The 18,156-nt window shown below is 38.5% G+C and overlaps 1 protein-coding gene across 3 annotated transcripts in view; it reads right to left on the reverse strand.

Moving 5' to 3' along the window:
• LOC140462906 (protein phosphatase EYA1-like) overlaps positions 1-14,530 on the reverse strand; it is a 251,083-nt gene extending 236,553 nt beyond the window's left edge. For 2 of the 3 annotated variants that reach the window (XM_072556373.1, XM_072556370.1), the window contains exon 1: positions 9,566-10,053. The gene's annotated coding sequence lies outside the window, so the exon portion shown is untranslated. Of the gene's footprint in view, positions 1-9,565; positions 10,054-14,370 lie in introns of those variants that run through there. The other variant, XM_072556368.1, reaches the window with a different exon arrangement.
• Between the last annotated feature and the right edge of the window lie 3,626 nt (positions 14,531-18,156).

The following is an 18,156-nucleotide window of genomic DNA, read 5'->3' on the forward strand; positions in this document are numbered from 1 at the left end:
AAACCTATAGACTGTAAATTGGCTTTTGACTCTGATAGTATTTTGAGAAGAATGACTTGCACAGATTAGATTAGATTATTTACAGTGTGGAAACAGGCCCTTTGGCCCAACAAGTCCACACCGCCCCACCGAAGCGCAACCCACCCATACCCCTACATCTACCCCTTACCTACACTACGGGCAATTTAGGATGGTCAATTCACCTGACCTGCACATCTTTGGATTGTGGGAGGAAACCGGAGCACCCGGAGGAAACCCACGCAGACATGGGGAGAATGTGCAAACTCCACACAGTCAGTCGCCTGAGGCAGGAATTGAACCCGGGTCTCTGGCGCTGTGAAGCAGCAGTGCTAACCACTGTGCCACTGTGCCGCCCACAGGTTTGCTTGTAATTCATGTTCCAGAATTGGCATCATCATTAGCCTGTAGAACAGAGTGGTGTGTTGACCAGTGAAGGAAATTCTAATTGCCAGCTATTGCATACCTAAATGTGAATCATATGTAACTACTAAGTCAAGTTAATGTAAGCAATTTAATACCCATTTGCTTATAACCTTTAGTAATGAACTGCTGTTAAAATTATATGAAATTGTTCTCAATAAATATAGAGGACCCGAATTTGCTGGGGAAATAATGTACGCATTGTTGTTATTAGTGTGCAGAGAAGATGCAGCAATTTATTCCACTCTGTTGTCAGTCTCAAAAACTCCAGAGCACTCTGTTGACCTACCTGTGATTTCAAGAAATTATTACACTGTTAGAATTGATTACATTCTCCACATAACATTAGGGCTTGTATATACTGTAATGATTTAAATATCCCTCAGCCTTGAAATTTATGTTTCTAAAAAGCCACTCAATTTAAGAGACCCAGAAAAGGAACAAAAAGACTATCACTTCTGCAGGTAGTAAATTGTTTCTGGGAGACTTCAAAGCTCATTTTTCTTACTTTTTATTCTCTGCTTTTTTCACCAAATTAAACAATTGTTTTCTTTTTATGTTATTCTTTGTAGCTGATTTGATTCCAATAATGAGTTTGAGTATTTCCAACTTAAGTATTCCTTGGTTTCTTTCTCTGTCCTTAAGTGTTGTTAGTTAAGCAGATAGACTGTTGCTCCTATTGTTCACCAAAGTCCCAGATGCCCCATTGACCTTGCTGCACCATTACCAGCTCACACTTCCAGTCATTTGCTACACAAACAGTTTTTCCAGCTGAAGTGTGCAGGAAAGGATCTAACAAACTGGGCCCATTACAAGAAGCGTCACTCCAGCAAATTCTAGGTCAACATTATCACATTAAAACTACTTGCATCAATATGATTTCAATTCCTTTGAATCCTTAGCATATACATATGATAAATGTAGCTTCTGTACAATAGTCCAAAGCTCTAACAAAGATGGGTTTAAGTTATTGAATGCTTATTATGCAAAAAGCTTCCCTTGTAATTCAATCTAACTACACTATTTAAAGTTCAAGCTCTGTACAGAGCCGCAGCACAACTAATTAAATAAGACCCTTATTGTTGTTACTGAGTGCATCTAAGGCCTAACTCATGTGGTTTTGGAAAACTAACTTTATTTTTAGCGCATGCGTATATAAATTAACTCAGTGCTCACAATTTTAGTTAATGGAATTTTCAGACAAAGATATAAAAACATCAATATCTATAAAGAGAGTAGTGAGCCTAACAGATGGTCAGAAATCATGCTGTCACAGATGATGCCAATTTGGAAGTTCAAGAGTTCCCAAGACATCTTCAAACCACCTACAAACTACTACTTAACTTCTGACAGAAAATAGGAGTCTGTCCTTAATACAGGGTGCAATTTTCTACCTGCTGGCAGATACTTATTAAACATGAAGTGCTGTCACCCATCCCTGTTCCCCTAGTAAACATTAAGTGCCTGTCACTCACTCCTATACGCTGAATAAATCCATCAGGTACTCCTATATACTTACGCTCAAAAACCATCCTGCACCTAATGTTAGACATTCACCATGAGTCATCTAATCCTATGTACATAATAAGTACTAATTACCCACATCTATATACTCGATAGATGTATTTCAAATGCTCTCATACCGATATTAAATGGCCATCATGCATTTCAATATAAGTAGATTCAGCATCCATCTCATAAATTCAATTCCAGTCTGTACATATGTAAAAGTCAAATTTTTGAGACCTAATTTTTAGGCAAAACATTAGAGGTGTATTTTTACATGGCTAATGTTTGTCAGGGATTTACATTCAACTGAAAGATAATGGAAAGAGTCAACACTGAGATGTATAAAAACACTGGATCAGGATTCTCAAAGTTTGGGTACATGTCCATGAACTGTCAAAAACTGTAGAACTTATACAAGAAGAGGTAGGCAACAGAGGGATAGGGGATGCATAAAGATAAATAGTTTTTAGTTTTGATCGGAGTCATGTGTTTGTGCAGTCTTGGTGGACCGAAGGGCCTGTTCCTGTGCTACTCCTTGTTCTTAATTGGTCCTTTGCACCCCAGATAGCTAACCCGTCACTGTGAAGATTCTCTTCTCCAGTCCCACGAACGTTGAGCTGGACATGGAGCATCCAGACTTTCACGCAGTACAGCACTCAGTTCCAGATCGATCCCATGTTTACTGTACTCATTAGCGAATGTAGTAACCCATTAACATGGCGCTCTCACCAAAATTCCTTGGAGACATTAAACTTGTGCCCACTTCCTGATACTTCTGTACTACTGCAGAAACATCTGTACATAAATTAAGGTACATGAAAAAATAAGGATTTTCTTTGGCCAGAACTAAGAGGTGAACTTTGACACAAGAATAACTATTATTCAAGTATATTTAGTAAAAATGTTTCTGAGCTGGAGTTTAAGTAACAAATCAGTCCATGGAGTTAATGTTTGTGCAGTTACCTTTGGTACACCTCAGCATCTGTGAGCAACTAGAACCTGTGCTCCTGATGTCTGTCAGCAGAAACATCTTAACATCTGACACACATAATGTTGCTATACAATTTACTAATGTTAATATCAAACCAAAACAATAAATCGCAGAACTATAAATTTTGAATGTTGAGATGAAGGCTGCTTTTTCAGTGCTTGACTTATTGTATTTTACCAGTGCGTAGCCATTGTTTGAAACCAAAATACTGCAGATACTGGAAATCTGAAATAAAATCAAAAACTGGCCAAAATACTCAGTTGGTCATGCAGCATCTGTGGTGAGAAAAAGAGTTAAGATTTCAGGCCAATGACTCTTTAGGTCAGCTGCCTGACCAGCTGACTATTTCCACCAGTTTTAGGCTTTATTTATAACTTCAACCTGTTTATCTGTATGCATTTATACACAATTGTAAGTGAGTTTTGCCTCTGCATTTACATAGAATAATCATATTGCATCAGGTCAATACTTTTACGCTCAATGTAAATATTACAGCATTTATTTTTAAATCTTAGGTTACATTTCAAAAATAACTTGGATGGGCACCTGAGGGAAATAAACCAGAGGGAGAATGTGAGGGAATGGTACAGATTGTACTGCTTTGCTGAAAGCTGATTTGATCGGCCAGATGGCTTCCATCTGTGCCATGCTAACTCTGTGACCTATAGCTCACAGAATAGTAACTATTTATATTGATATATTTATGTAAAATATACCTGTCAATTTATTTATAATTGTTGTATTTGATGACAGTATGACTGTCTGTGTATCAATTAAGTGCAATTTTGTCATACTTACCTGCAACGTAATCTGAGTTTATTTTTATTCAGTGTAAGTATCATTGCATTTTTGTCAGCTCATATGCACACATCGTCAATCCATCTACAGTGCAGCCAGTGGTATTTCATGTACATTCTATTGATGACTAATAGAATAACCCAATTAATTATTGCATAGTGACTGTCAATTTCTTGTCATTGTAATCGTAATTAGCATAGTTGTGTGAAATTTTAATACTTTGCGTGTAACATTTAGTGTAGATGTTTAACATTTACTTTGTAAATTAAGTATCTTTACATCCCATTTGGTGTATTTATGAAAAACACAGTAGTCAATGTGTTTCTGCGTAGTGTAATTATACTGCTGCATTTACATAGTAACTTTGTGACTGGTAACTGTAGCATGTGTTCCAGCCAAGCAGTACTCTGTTTATACTGCCTGCATGAGCTTCTATCCAGGAACCAACTCTGTATACATGAAAGCATGTATAAAACCACATAAGTGTGAGCCTCTCAGCCTGTGATTAAAATTTAAATATTAATAGAAAACAAGTAACCTGTCTGTATAATTATGTGCAGTATGTCTGTTATGGCAACATAGGTTACACCACCCAATCTTTGAAATAATTCCTATTTTTAGTAATTCACCCAGATTTGCTGCTGTTCATTGTATAAATATTTCAATCTATGCATCTTGAAATGGAAAGAAATTGTATGCAATAGAAATCCTTTCAAAACAACAAACCATTCACTTTTGCAATAACTAATTGATCCACTGACAAAAATATTACCCAAAGCCTTGAGCAAAATGAGTCCTCACTTTGATTATTGTACAGTAATAATATTTATAGGTAATTTGCAAATCGATGTATATTCATAAATATTCAAAACACCTTCTCCGAAACTCTTTTTATGCTCTAGTTCACCTATAATTGAAGTTATGACTGATATCCAATGGTGCAACATCTTCTGTGACTGCGATCTTCTTCAATAATGCCAATATTATTTGCATCACAGTTTGTCTGCCTTAATTTCAAATAATATTTTATATTATATCTAGTGATACTGATGGCATGTGAGAGGATGACATACCAATTTATTTCACCGCCATCTCCCTTAACCAACCCTAACTCTCTAAGTTGCCAGACTGTCCAACACTCAGTACTAAATTAGCCGAAATTCTGTCCAATTAAATTATTGTTTTAGACCCTGCAACAAACTCTGCTCACTATCTGAGGGTGAACTTTGGTGCCATATTTCACCTCAGGATGAACTTTCAAATACATATTTGCACCATTACTCTGACCATGAACTTCAACCTCCATAATATAAAACTTTCTGTAAATGTGAGGTTATCCAAAATGTTGCTTCAGTGTCCTAATTTGGTGCAAAACCCATTTAGCTATCATCTTTGCCCTTGATAATTTCCATTGGTTCTTGGTTAAACAGTACCTCAATTTTAAAATTCTCATTATTTCTTTCAAACTCCTCTCTGGTTTAGCCTCTCTGAATTTAGTAAACCCCTCTGAGACATATGCCCTCTTAAAAATCTTCAATTTCTATCCCTCTACCTTTGATGGCCATGCCTTCAGCTTTCAAAGGCTGAAGCTCCTGCCTTTCTTCCTTAAGACACTCCTTAAAACATACCTCATTCACCCAGCTGTTGGCCATGAGACCTAATATCACCTTGTGTGGCACCATGCCATATTATGTATTATAATGGCTCTGTGATTGTTGCATTACTTCGTGGTTCCTTAAAGATATAGTGAGACAATTAAATGCAAAAATGATTTAACAGCTTGGTTGAACATCACGACATACTTAAATCTTCATCGTTTGGGAAGCCACATCTTAACCAACCCTATTGATAAATGATCAATAATTCTCATAATAAGCAGAGAGCCCCGGAACATTACACGGAACATGAAAATGTTCTGTTGCCCTTGCAACTCTTACCAGAAGATTTAAAAAGGCTGTCAAATTCCTCGTGGCCATAACTTACACAAAAAATCCAAAGGATGTATAAAGTTTAGACTGTCTATCTAACTTCAGTGATGCATGGATTTTCCAAAATGTGAAGCAAAATTTGCATATAACTTTCGTAAAAATAACAAAGAAGGTATCAATAAAAAATGTACCAATATAACAGCACATGGAATGTTTGTACCTAGCGGTTCTAGATCATGAGACGAAGCCATAAAAGAAACCATATTGTAATTTATTTGTTGTATTACTCCGTGATATTCACACAAAACAGTATATTCAAATTGGCTTGTCCATGTAATTCTGGGACTATGCATACTGCGGTGTCCTGCACTGTAATTATTTGTTCGGGTGTTGTAACTGAAGTAATTGCACAATAAGATTTTATTTCATGGAAATTGAGATCACAAATGGGTGTTAAAGTACACTATCGCTTTAAACCATATTTACTTTATAAGACAAATGTTGAAATTGCAACTGTGCTTTTAATTCCAAAACTCACAGCATCTGCAGTGCAATGTCCAGCATTGTGTCAAATGGTTCTAAAACAAGGATCATCAAGAGTCAATAATGGAGTTGAGGTTTCTAAGACGAACTCAGGAAGTGGATTTAAGATTCTTACATATAGGCTTATCAAGGCTGCATTTTTAAAAAACCTCATTCCCCTTCATGAAATTTCGAACAAATATTCAGAATGGTTGGGCAGGATGAAGTAATGAAGATAATAAGGCTTAAGTGCCGTCCATGGATACAATGTTTTTTTAGTTCAAAGCCATGGAGAAGACAAAAAAAAGTGTTGTATGTAAAACAGTCTGTCAGGTTATTTATTAATATCATCATCTTGGAGGCCACAGAACTAATTAATTTCTGTGTATATCATAACGGTATTAAAAATATCTCCACTTCTACATGTTTTGAGCCATTCCATTCTTTTGTTATTGTAAGTGTTGATTTCACTGCTGCTCATGAGTTTTTTTTTGGAAAGAAATTGCCAAATGCAAAGTGATGTGAAATGCTCTGTTTTGTTCTTTTTATATTTTCCTACATTCTGAGACTATGGCCTCATCAGGCAGCCAGCCACTACAGTTTCAGAAGAGCCCTGAAATAAGAGCACCACAGCTGACCCAGGGAATTTAAGCTCAGTACATTTGAGCCTTTCCACTGTCATTAAGACACCATTATAATTATTTGTCGCCTAAATCTAGTTTATCTCCATTCACCTGATTAGAAGAGGGTGTTGGTGAAAATCCATTAGGAGCACCATGATCAGTCAGGAAGGAAAGAAGAGCTCCTTTGTCTTGCTGAATTATCTGTATTTTGATTGTCCTCTGACTGAATCTTTCAGCTAAGGAGTGTAGCAAACAAACTAAAAGCCAAGGAGCTGAGCCCCAGTTTCTCAGAGTTTCCTCCTCTGTCAGCAGCTATGTGTTTGCTGAACATTTAAAGCCTTTCTGTTGGAAGTTTTGTATTTTAATGACCATCTTCCTCTATAGCTTAAATAATTTCTCTGTTTAAAACTCTTGTACTTCCACATCTGACTCCTATGTTAATGCCAAACTCTATGACAATGTAACACTTTCATTTAAATATATGGCAAACATACTTTGAAATAGTTTTTTTCACAGCTAGGTTACATTATTTTGTGTTTGTGGTTTTAATCCCCACACCAGCTCACTTTTAGAACAATTCTTTGAAACCTTATAATTTCATTCTTCAAATCACACTACTGAAAAATCTTACACACTAATCAACGACTAGTAAGCAGTTTAAAATGGGGTTCGTTAAACATTGTGCAACAACTCACTTACAACTGCCTGTTATTTTCCTTTTTCCCACACTGTCTCTCATTTTTTAAGGATCTTTAAAATGTAAATTCAATGCAAATCAGAATTTTTTTTTGCAATGGTTTTAGCCTCTGAAATTTCAACAACTCCTCATTGTTTCCTTGCCTTTTTATAACACTCTGAACCTCATGTTTATGACATAAAACATCCATGCTTGTAACAGACTGAATACTGAATGTTTCTTTCGAATGCAAATAATACGTGTGCAAACAAACTAATCAGATAATTAAACAAATTTTTTTTGGTTAAACTGAGCTTAGATTTTATTCCTAAACAACTTTGAGTTTGAGCATTTGGTATAACCATTTTCATCAGCCCATCTGTAATGCAGTCTGGCTACTTACACAGGTTCCCAACACCAAAAGGGCATATTTAAACATTGTTCATGTCAGTCATTCTTGCAAATAACCCAGAATGACAGATCACAGATTGTCTAAAATATACCATTTCAACAGTATCATTTCAGATTCAATATCTCAGCATAGCTCACTTCCTCCATATTAAACAAGTGCCTCCTTCATGATGTTTCTTTAACTCCTCTTTCCAGGTTCTTTTTCATTCAACGCTAATTAAATTTTAAACAGCTTGATAGCTGACGTCCATTCAACATTTTTGATGTTTCGCAAATCTTTTTGACCCAAAATTGAAAGACTAGAATGCATAAAACAATTTGCAAGGATCATTTTAAGACGTACTCTGCCTGTTTAGTTTGAACCATTATATATTGTTATTTTTAAATTATAAACTTGTTTAGATTGAAGATTCAACTAATAGCATTTCTGCAAATCTACTTGTTTCAGTAAGGATATTTGGATACACTCCATTTCAAACTATACACTACATCCAAACTGTACACTATGTTGCTGTATTTAACATCTGTCATGATAAAAGTGCTCTTATCTCAGAGAACCCTCATTGCAAAAATTAAGTCTTGAAAAATTCTGCTACATTACAGCAAGTCTTATTATTGACAGGAAGAGAAGTTTTTATTTTTAAAAAACTTATGATAATTCTTAGAAACTTTCCAAAAATTTGCAAGACTCAAATTTGACAAGAAAAAAATGCTGAAATAATTTGAGAAATATGTTTGTGATGAAGTCAGAAACCATACAACCTTGTACGTATGGGTAACAAAAACGCACATGCACATTTCCACTGAAATATTGTTTCTGATCTTTATATGCGAACGATTATTATTGCGTACGGTCACAGTAAGAAAATACATTAACTTATACGTATCATACCTACTCCTACAACCTCTATAGCTTCTTCGTATTTTCAAGAATGCAGATATGTCCTTACTTTCCTCGTGCGTATCACACACACTTTTACAGCATTTATATTCTGCTCACATACAACGCCAATGAATACCTATACTCTTATGTAGTCCATACTCCTTCCCGTGCATGTTAATTCATTTATATGCCACACCTTTGTTATGCTGGTAATTTTTCCTCAAGTCTTTTCACTATTTATATCAAAAACTGCATCAAAACAAAACAAAACCTCAGCATCTCGGCATCCGAAATCAAACTGTTTTATCTGCAACTTTTTTTCTCATTTGTTTCGCAAGGGATCTTTGCTCCCGTTCTCGCCAACCCGCTCTCGGCACGTTGAGTTGTTCATTTGTTTCAGCCTGTTATTCACACCATCGGTAAAGATTGTCGTAAATAAAAAATACATTTCTCACTCTTGCTGCCGAGATCCCAACTGACTGCCTTTGTCGTTGACTGCGTGTGCATCGTAAATACTGGAAACATACCAGAACTTCAGAATAACACTGCTTCAGAATTCACACAACGGCAGCAGCTCTGTAACCGAGTACATTTGGAGCTTTCCTTGTAACATAGCTTTGGCGGGGGGGGGGGGGAATGCAGTTTACATGAATACACAAAGTTGTGGGCTGCGTTCACTTCGAAAAAGATTTTGTTTTCTTCCAAGCTAAAACAACGTTTTGTTGATGACTTACGTGTAAAAACGCCAAAATGCAACAAGAGACAACAGTTAGCTTTACTCACCCGCTAGCCAGGCCGATATTTCTGTGTCTCCAAGGCAGAAAGACTAACCCTGCAGCTGTTGGTATTCTGCAGAACTGTCGACAGCCTGAGAGTGGCTTTGCTGTTCCACACAATTTAACAGCGGCAGGAACACACTCACGGTTCCAGCACCGGTTGTTGTGTTGATGGATCCCTTTTGGGTTTCTTTCCTGATTCCTAATGGATTTGGCAACTCTACTTCTACCGTACTGTTCTCAAATGAAGATGATGGTCTCCATCTCCATGACATCTCACGTGTGCTTCAGGCTATGTGAAGTGCATTTTTAAAGAAGCTTCCTTGGCAGAGGAGTGTATGCACACTGTCTGACTGCCTGACTGACTGCTCCTGCTGTTGTTAGATGTTGCACACAGACGGCAAAAAGCAGTGTCCCAAACGAGACTTGCACAGCTCTCTCCAGACCCAAGGGATGCAAGCTGACTTTCAGCAAAGCCAGAAATGTCTACGATTTGAAGCCATTGATAAATTCCACTGCGATCCCCTGCCTCTTTTCTCCCCCACCCCCCAACCCCCTTTGCTCTTGATCAACCCCTGCTCAGACTTTGAATGCAGCTCAATTAGATATTATCTGTAGCGCTCAGACAATGGCAAAGCCGACAGCTGAATAGGAAAAGCCTCACCTTCTGTTTTCTTTACTTAATCAGACTGCTACTGGGTTTGTACTAATACTGATTAGGATTTTGGTTCTCCCCCAGCCCCACCCCTCACCTTCCCCCCCCCCCCCCCCCCCCACCAACCCCATTTTAATGTTAAACCTTTCGCACGTTACGAGTCTTTGTAATAAATGTTTCAGGTATCCATTTTTGCTATCTATTTTGGAGGTTTGAAATGCCGTTTATTTTGGAAATAAATGTACAAGTCCTGGTACTTTGGCGCAACTTGCATCGAAAGTAAGCAAATCATAAAACTGTTAAGTGAGAAGCTAAGATGAAGGTTTAACTGCCTGGCAACGCCTTGCCTCAGGAAGAAGCACCCACTTTATGTGGTGGGAGAGCACCTTCAAAAGAGTTATTTTATCAACGGACCAAGGCTGTGATTTACAAAAAGAAAACACCAACCTTATACCACACACGCACATTAAAAAAAAGACATACTGGGACTTCAGAAAGGCGCAGTGATTTATTCCATTGGGTTTATTATTTTAGTAAATACTTTATAATAATTTGTTTGCAATATATCAGGACACCAAAGACTTCAGATGAATGAATTACAAGGTAGTTACAGAACAGTCTTTACAAAGGTCAATCATTTCTGTGTAAACGCCACAATCTCGTTTTGATGGACAGTCTAGACAAAAAAAAGTACTTATTAAAATTGTCATTTTCTCAGAGACGTGTGTACTTTTACGTTAATTGCATTTTATAATTTTTAACAGCTGGAATTAACAACAAAAATATCAGTATAACCCCTGGATTGAGCTGACTTTGACAATTACACAACTGAAACAGGGCTTTTTTTTCTCTCTGTTTAACAGCTACATTGTTGGAGGGAGTAAAAGGCTGTTTCTTTTTGCCGGTAGACAGACAGATTGCTTCTGCAAAGAGCATCATGGGTTCCCTTATCGTTTTGCTTAAATGGAGCTGTTTGATTTTTTTTACATGAAGGTACGTACACATTTTGTTTAGGGGGTGGCGGGGGGGGGGGGGGGGGAGTTGCATGGTTTGGAAGGTAAACTGTGAGGGAACCCTATCCCAAACTTCCTAAATCATTATGTTTATCTCAGTTGTAAATAATTGTTTATTTCCCAACCAGCATAACAGAGATTTATGTGCAATATTTACATTTTGAGGGTGGAGGGGGTCGGTGGGGGTGCAATAGCGATAAAAAGTTTTAAAGTTCGGTTGCAACATTATTTTGACTTGATAAATTAATATGAATTTTCAAAAGAATTTTGGTTATAAAATGGAATGAAAAGGGGCAAGAGAATAAATGTCCCTTACTTTAGATGGCCGTTACCTTTAGTAATCTGAAGGAAACGTGTTGAAGTCTGGGATCTACATCTTGAAGCAGTCAACTTATTTATTTAATGAAAACACATTTGGGATCATATATTTGGGATCACAAATTTCGCAATCCAAGTCTTCGAAAGTGAGAACTGCCAGTGTGCGCCACTGGGCTGCGGATCTTTGCTCATAAGCCATGGATTTTTCCCTCCTTAAAATAAACGATAGCTCACAAATCTCCAGCACAGCAGGACTCCTCTTCTGCATTGCAATTTAACAAACCACTGCACATCTACTAAGTGTTAAATGAAGCTATCACGGACCGTCCAAACGTTGGAGAAGGGACTGATGTCTCTCGAAATTTTAGGATCAGGTGGCCGGGTTTAATTCGGGAGTTTTTTTTCAAAAAATCGAACAATAAAAAAGGCTTTGTGCAGTTTGCCGACCAGGTGTAGGAATGCTGCTCCGTTTTGAAAGCTCTGATCAGATAGTCTTGCGCCAGAGATATCACCAATTTTGAGATGGTGATTTGGTGACAAGTAACTTTAATCACACTGAACGGTTTGTTTTTTTTTGGTATGGACAAAACGCTTGCCTGAAGAGGTCCTTTAACCAGAGCACTCCTCATACTTAACCAAAAGAAAAAGTCACTAATTTATTTTATCCGTCAAGTATATATGAACGGTCCTTGGATACTTGTTTTACGATTAATTGTTATGCCAGATTTACCGACAACATTTTCTTTTCAAAAGCTACGAAAAAGCCTGTTGTCTTAGTGAAGAGGCTGAAATTGAGATGATTTGGAGATGCCGGTGTTGGACTGGGCTGTACAAAGTTAAAAGTCACACACCAGATTATAGTCCAACAAGTTTAATTGGAAGCTAGTGTGCAGCTAGAATTAAACCTGTTGGACTATAACCTGGTGTTGTGTGATTTTTGAAATTGAAATGAATTGCAAGGTAAAGTCGACAATGCCGTCACCTGAAGTGCAGTGTCATACCCCATATCTGTCTCACATTCTCTCTCAGTGCAACTTTGCATTCAGGCTGCGGGGACCGCAGTTAGCCCTATTTCTAAATAGACTCAGGTTTAATGAACTTATCGAATGCAGTGGGAAGCCAAGATGCAAAACAAGCAAACTCCAATTCTGGCGAGCTATCTCCAAATCTAAACATTCGACTATGCCCCGATAAGAATCTCAAAGCACTGCAAACGTTAACTCTGTTTCTCACTCGGCAGACACTGCCAGACTTGCTGAGTTTCTTCGGCACTTTTTTTTATTTCAGATCTCCTGCATCTGCAGTATTTTGCTTTCATATGAATTTATATTCTTTCTTTCAAATGATGGTCTTCCTTTTTATTGTTGGTTTAAAATTTCGTTCCTTCTTTAATTTTAAAAAACCGTTTTGTCCTATTCCCTTTTAGTTGTTAAACTGTTTAGTTGTCAGTCACTGACAACATCCAGCGAAAAGTCCCACAATATCGAAGTATTTTGGGTTTTCTTTTATGTTCTGAGCGACACTGAAAAGACATAAAAACCGAAAGGACTGCGGATGCTGTAAACCCGAAACGAAAACAAAAGCTGCTGGAAAAGCTCAGCAGGTCTGGCAGCAACTGTGGGGAGAAATCAAAGTTAACTTTTTGGGTCGGGTGGCCCTTCCTCAGAACTGATGGTAGCTCGGAAAATGTCGGTTTATATTAAAAGACATAGCTCTATAGTAAGGTTACCATGCTTCAATGGTGAAAGGCAATTACTGCACAATCTGGGGTTATGAATGGTCCCCGGCTGCAGGTGGGATTAGCATTAATCTACAAGAACAGATCGCAGCTAAACAGCCTTCAGTTCCTTGCCACGCCGAGCAGGGAGCGGTGTACCTGGTGAGGGACTGTACAGAGTTCACTCTCTGCAGTTCCACCTGCGCCCTCTCCCGCACTGCCCAGCCTGGGACAAGGTTTCACGGGGAGATGCTGAATGGGAGGCCTACCGGGAAGGGAGAAGCGAGAGGCAGAGTGACTTCAAGCGCTGGTCATGTGGACCTCAGTGTCTGGTTTCACAGCGGCAATGCAGAGGCTAAGGGAGCAGGCCAACTCTGGAGACTGCAGATGGTGCAAGGCGCAGGGTGACATGGGTTGTGTGTGTGTGTGTGTGGGGGGGGGGGGGGTTGTTGGAAATGTGGAGGGGAGCGGAGAGATAATGCAGTTGTTGGTTTTTGTTTGATTTAGCATCTCGAGGAAGCACATTGCCAAAGAAGCTGTTTTTACAGTTGGAACTGTTGGTATCAACAGTATACATCACACATCAAACAGCATCTCTGTCTACAGTATTAGAATCTAACGCTGGGTATCTCCTCATGAATAATATTGAACACCGCAGCTTTGCATCTCTGAGATCACCTCTCTCTAATATTCTCTCCACTGAACCATTCTTACAGCACAACAATGTCATAACAGTCAACTCTAGTGATTTGTCCTTAGAGTGTTATTTCATATCTAAAAGATTCGTTTTAAAGAAGGAAAACTTCAAGTAGAACATCATTTCGACTTTTTTCTTTGATGGGACGCTCTCTCAAACCAAAACACTCGGCAAAATGTTGAGCAGCCTGAACATGTAGACCCTAACTGAGTAGGGCAAGGCAGGAGTGTGCATTTTAAACCTTGCAGCAGTTTACCGTCTGCTCTGAAACCCGAGTCTTACCAAACAGCCCCCGAGACTCTGCGTTCAGAATGCGCTGTGCCAGGGTCAAGTTCATCCAGGCAACCGAGGACAGCATTCTCACGCACCCTAATCTAATCGAACAATTTACACATTAAATTTCGCCACTCACCTTGTTCAGTGTTGAAGAATACGGCTGAAAGTGGGCGGCTGGACGGCAGAAATAGCTCCATGATGAAGGCTCAGTGTTATCCCAAGTCCCAGTCAGGCACAGACTGTGCACACCTAGATTTTAACTTGAGTCACTGACAGCCTATGAGGGCTAGAGCGGCCGCCTCCCATATAAGGGAAATCAGGGTAAAATGATCAGCCCTTTAGGCCTTCTCTCAGGAACAACAAGACAAGCGGAAGTAATCCTCTGTTTTCAAATAAACCGAGCATTACCGAAAATGATCGAGATAAGATTACAGTCAAATCACACTGAATATTTATTAGACCCAATCCCCCGCAAGAGCGTACATTCACTCCTGGCAGTTTCTCTGTTGTTTTCTTTCGTGGGCGCAATGAGTTCGCTACATCATAATTTTTGTGATTCACATTTTTATTAACGGGATTAATGAAGGTCAAAAAATCTGATGGGTTCCTAATTGCACACTCACTGAGGAGTGCAGGAAACGCGCTGGTTTAGCAATTTGATGCGGTTCATGTAGAAATGGGCCGCTGTTCCCATAGCAAATTAATTTGCTATTTTAAGGAAGGCGTTAATCACAAGTCGAATGGACACTGAGCAGACAGAGACATTTCAAACGTGTCTGCTAAGTGTTCCTATGCCAATGTCGCATACTGCAATTTCCAGGCTGCAGAAGACACGGAGAAATACGAGAAAAGACTTGTTAAAGCCGTCTTTGAGAATGGGACAGTTCTGAAGCGCTGACAGATAGGCAACTGTTGCTTCAACGACCTTTACTTTCAGTGATCTTTGCTGTCAAAATTCAAATACCAATTCTCCAGAATGCACTGAGAAATGGAGCAGCAATATTTGCGTGAAACCAGGAAAGTAGCGCTTTCCTTATAGGCCCTAAATTGAAACCGATCAACATGGGATTTTTTTTCACTGGAGCGTAGGAGGTTGAGAGGTGACCTCATAGACGTTTATAAGATAGTGACAGGTATAGATAGAATTAATGGATGTTGCCTTTTCCCTAAATTTCAAAACCAGGAGTGACATTGTTAAGGTGAGAGGAGGGAAGCTTAAAAAAGACATAAGAGGCAAACTTTTTACACAGAGGGTGCTTCGCATGGAATTAACTTCTTGAGAAATTGGTGGATGAGGGTACAATTACAATGTTTAAGAGACATTTGGATGGATACATAATTAGGAGGGGTTTAGAGGGACATGGGTAGGAGCAGGCAGGTGGGACTAGTTTGGTTTGGGATTATGCTCAGCATGGACTGGTTGGACCGAGAGGACTGTTTCAGTGCTATATGAGTCTATGAAAGGAATTAGTTTCCTGCGATAGTTCAATGCTCAACAAAATTGCACGAAATGCATTTATACACAATTTAATGAACTTGACAACTTATTTATTTTTACTAAGTTAATGACTGTGTTAAAATGGAACACAAAGGAACTGAATGCCATAGCACCAGGCAATGTAACTAGCAAAGGAAATTCAACTGTAAATGTGTATAAAGTAACAAAATCTCTATGCCAAAGGTTCTGATTTGTATTGATTTTGTGTGATTTTTGATTGTGTCAGTCCATTCACTAATATTTTTATTGATACACTGACCTATTGACCTTGTGCATTTTAAACTGGTCCAGTTGTTTGAATCTTAACCACATTTGGCAAAAATAAAAAACTATAATAAAAACCTAAAGGTTTCAGATATTGTTATACTTCTGATGATTTCAGAGAATGCCATTAAATACTTACTTTATTAGCTTCTTAGCAAGTGTCAATTGCAAACCAATATAACAGATGTCATTGTCATCCCACAGATGAACTTGACATGGAAAACAGAGACTTAATTGGAATGTCTCTTTTCTTAACCTGGCAAATGCTGAAACCCTGTATATTTTACCAAGTGGTGCAGCATGAGACATACAGGTGAACATACAAATAAGGAGCAGGAGTAGGCCATTCAGTCTGTTGGTCTGCGCCACCATTCGATAGGGCCATGGATGATCTGATTCTGACTTTAACTCCACATTCTCACCTTCTCCCAAGAATCTTTGACTTCCTTGTTTGAAACAATCTACCTAGTTCTTCCATATAAATATCAATTGTTCTCTAGGGAAGATAGTTCCAATGACTTAGAACATTCTGAGAGAAAGAAATCCTCCTTCTCTCTATTGTAACCATACCGGTGTCCCCTAGGTCCAGCCTCTCTCACATTGAGAAACATCCTGTTGGCATCCTGCCTGTCAAGTCCCTTCTGGTTCTTAATGTCTCAATAAGATCACCTCATATTTTCCAATAGCTATAGGCCCAACTAGACCAAGCTTCTCTCACAGAATAACACCCTGCCTCTATCCTTGGTATCAGTTGCATTTCTAAACTGCTTATAATGCATTTATATCCTTTCTGAAATAAGGAGACAGAAACTGTACACTATACACCAAATCTAGTCTCTAGTCTTTGGGGTGGCATAGTGGATCAGTGGTTAGCACTGCTACTTCACAGCACCAGAGACCCAGGTTCAATTCCCAACTTAGGCGACTGTCTGTGTGGAGTGTGCACATTCTCCCTGTGTTTGTGTGGGTTTCCTCTGGGTGCTCCAGAATCCCACGATATACAGGTCAGATGAATTGGCTGTGTTAAACTGCCCATAATGTTAGGTGCATTAGTCAGGCTAAATATAGGGGAATGGGTCTGGGTGGGTTACTCTTCGGAGGGTCAGTGTGGGCTTGTTGGGCCAAATGGCCTGTTTCCGTAGTGTAAGGAGTTCAATCTAAACAACACATCATTGAATTGTGGCAAACCATCCCTAACTTTATATTTCATTCCACTTGCAATAAACAATATTCAATTTTGTATTTTTAATTTTTAAGTATGTATCTGCATATTAACATCACATGATCCATTTGCCAGGGCAATTATATCCCTCGTGCCTCAGAGTTCTGCATTTTCTGTCTATTCTTGCTTTTTATATCTCAATTTCTTTCCCCCTAGTCTTCCTGCAAAAGTTGTCAGGTTCCCATTTATTCACATTGCTTTTTGCTTTTCTAAATACAGCACATCTGCAGGTTACCTTTATCCGTATTGCTTGTTGCTTGAGTCATTTCCCTTGATTTTCATCAATCACCATGTAATGGAAACACAAATACCCATATAACTGTGCCATAAATTAGGCTACGAAATTGAATTCTACCAGGTTCAAAATATGTCCCAGCTCTAGAATTAGGCACATGGCACAATTCTGTTTTATATAGAAAATTATTTGATATGTACTGATGCCTCCACAAACACAATTCCCTTTAGCTCAGATACCATAGTAGTTGTGCAACAAAAGATCAAAAATCTTTTTAAAAGAATTGCTGGCATTTTTTTTGCACAAATCAAACCTCTTTGCATTGGATGAACGCAAGTTCCTTAAACCGCTCTGAAAATTAAATAATGGTATCTTATAGTAACAATGTTGATTGAATGATGGCTCCTAGTGTAACAATATCAACTGAATGAAGGTCCCTACAATAATCATCTCAATTGAAGGATGCCTTCTACAGTAACAAATTCAAAAGAATGGAAGCCCTTACAATAACAGTTTAAATTGACTGTGAATTTTATTTAAACAACATTAAAGTGTTAAGTAAGGAGAAGAAGAAAGAAGCTCAGCCATCCTTCAACCATCTTCTGAGTGAAGGTCAAAGTGTTTACTATTTAAAGGAGCTGTAACCTGAGCTGTACAGGGCTGCAGTCTTACAGCTAAGGGTATGTGGGACCTCTACAAGAAA

Source organism: Chiloscyllium punctatum, chromosome 37 (genome assembly GCF_047496795.1).
Source record: "Chiloscyllium punctatum isolate Juve2018m chromosome 37, sChiPun1.3, whole genome shotgun sequence".
In the NCBI taxonomy this organism is placed as follows: domain Eukaryota; kingdom Metazoa; phylum Chordata; class Chondrichthyes; order Orectolobiformes; family Hemiscylliidae; genus Chiloscyllium; species Chiloscyllium punctatum.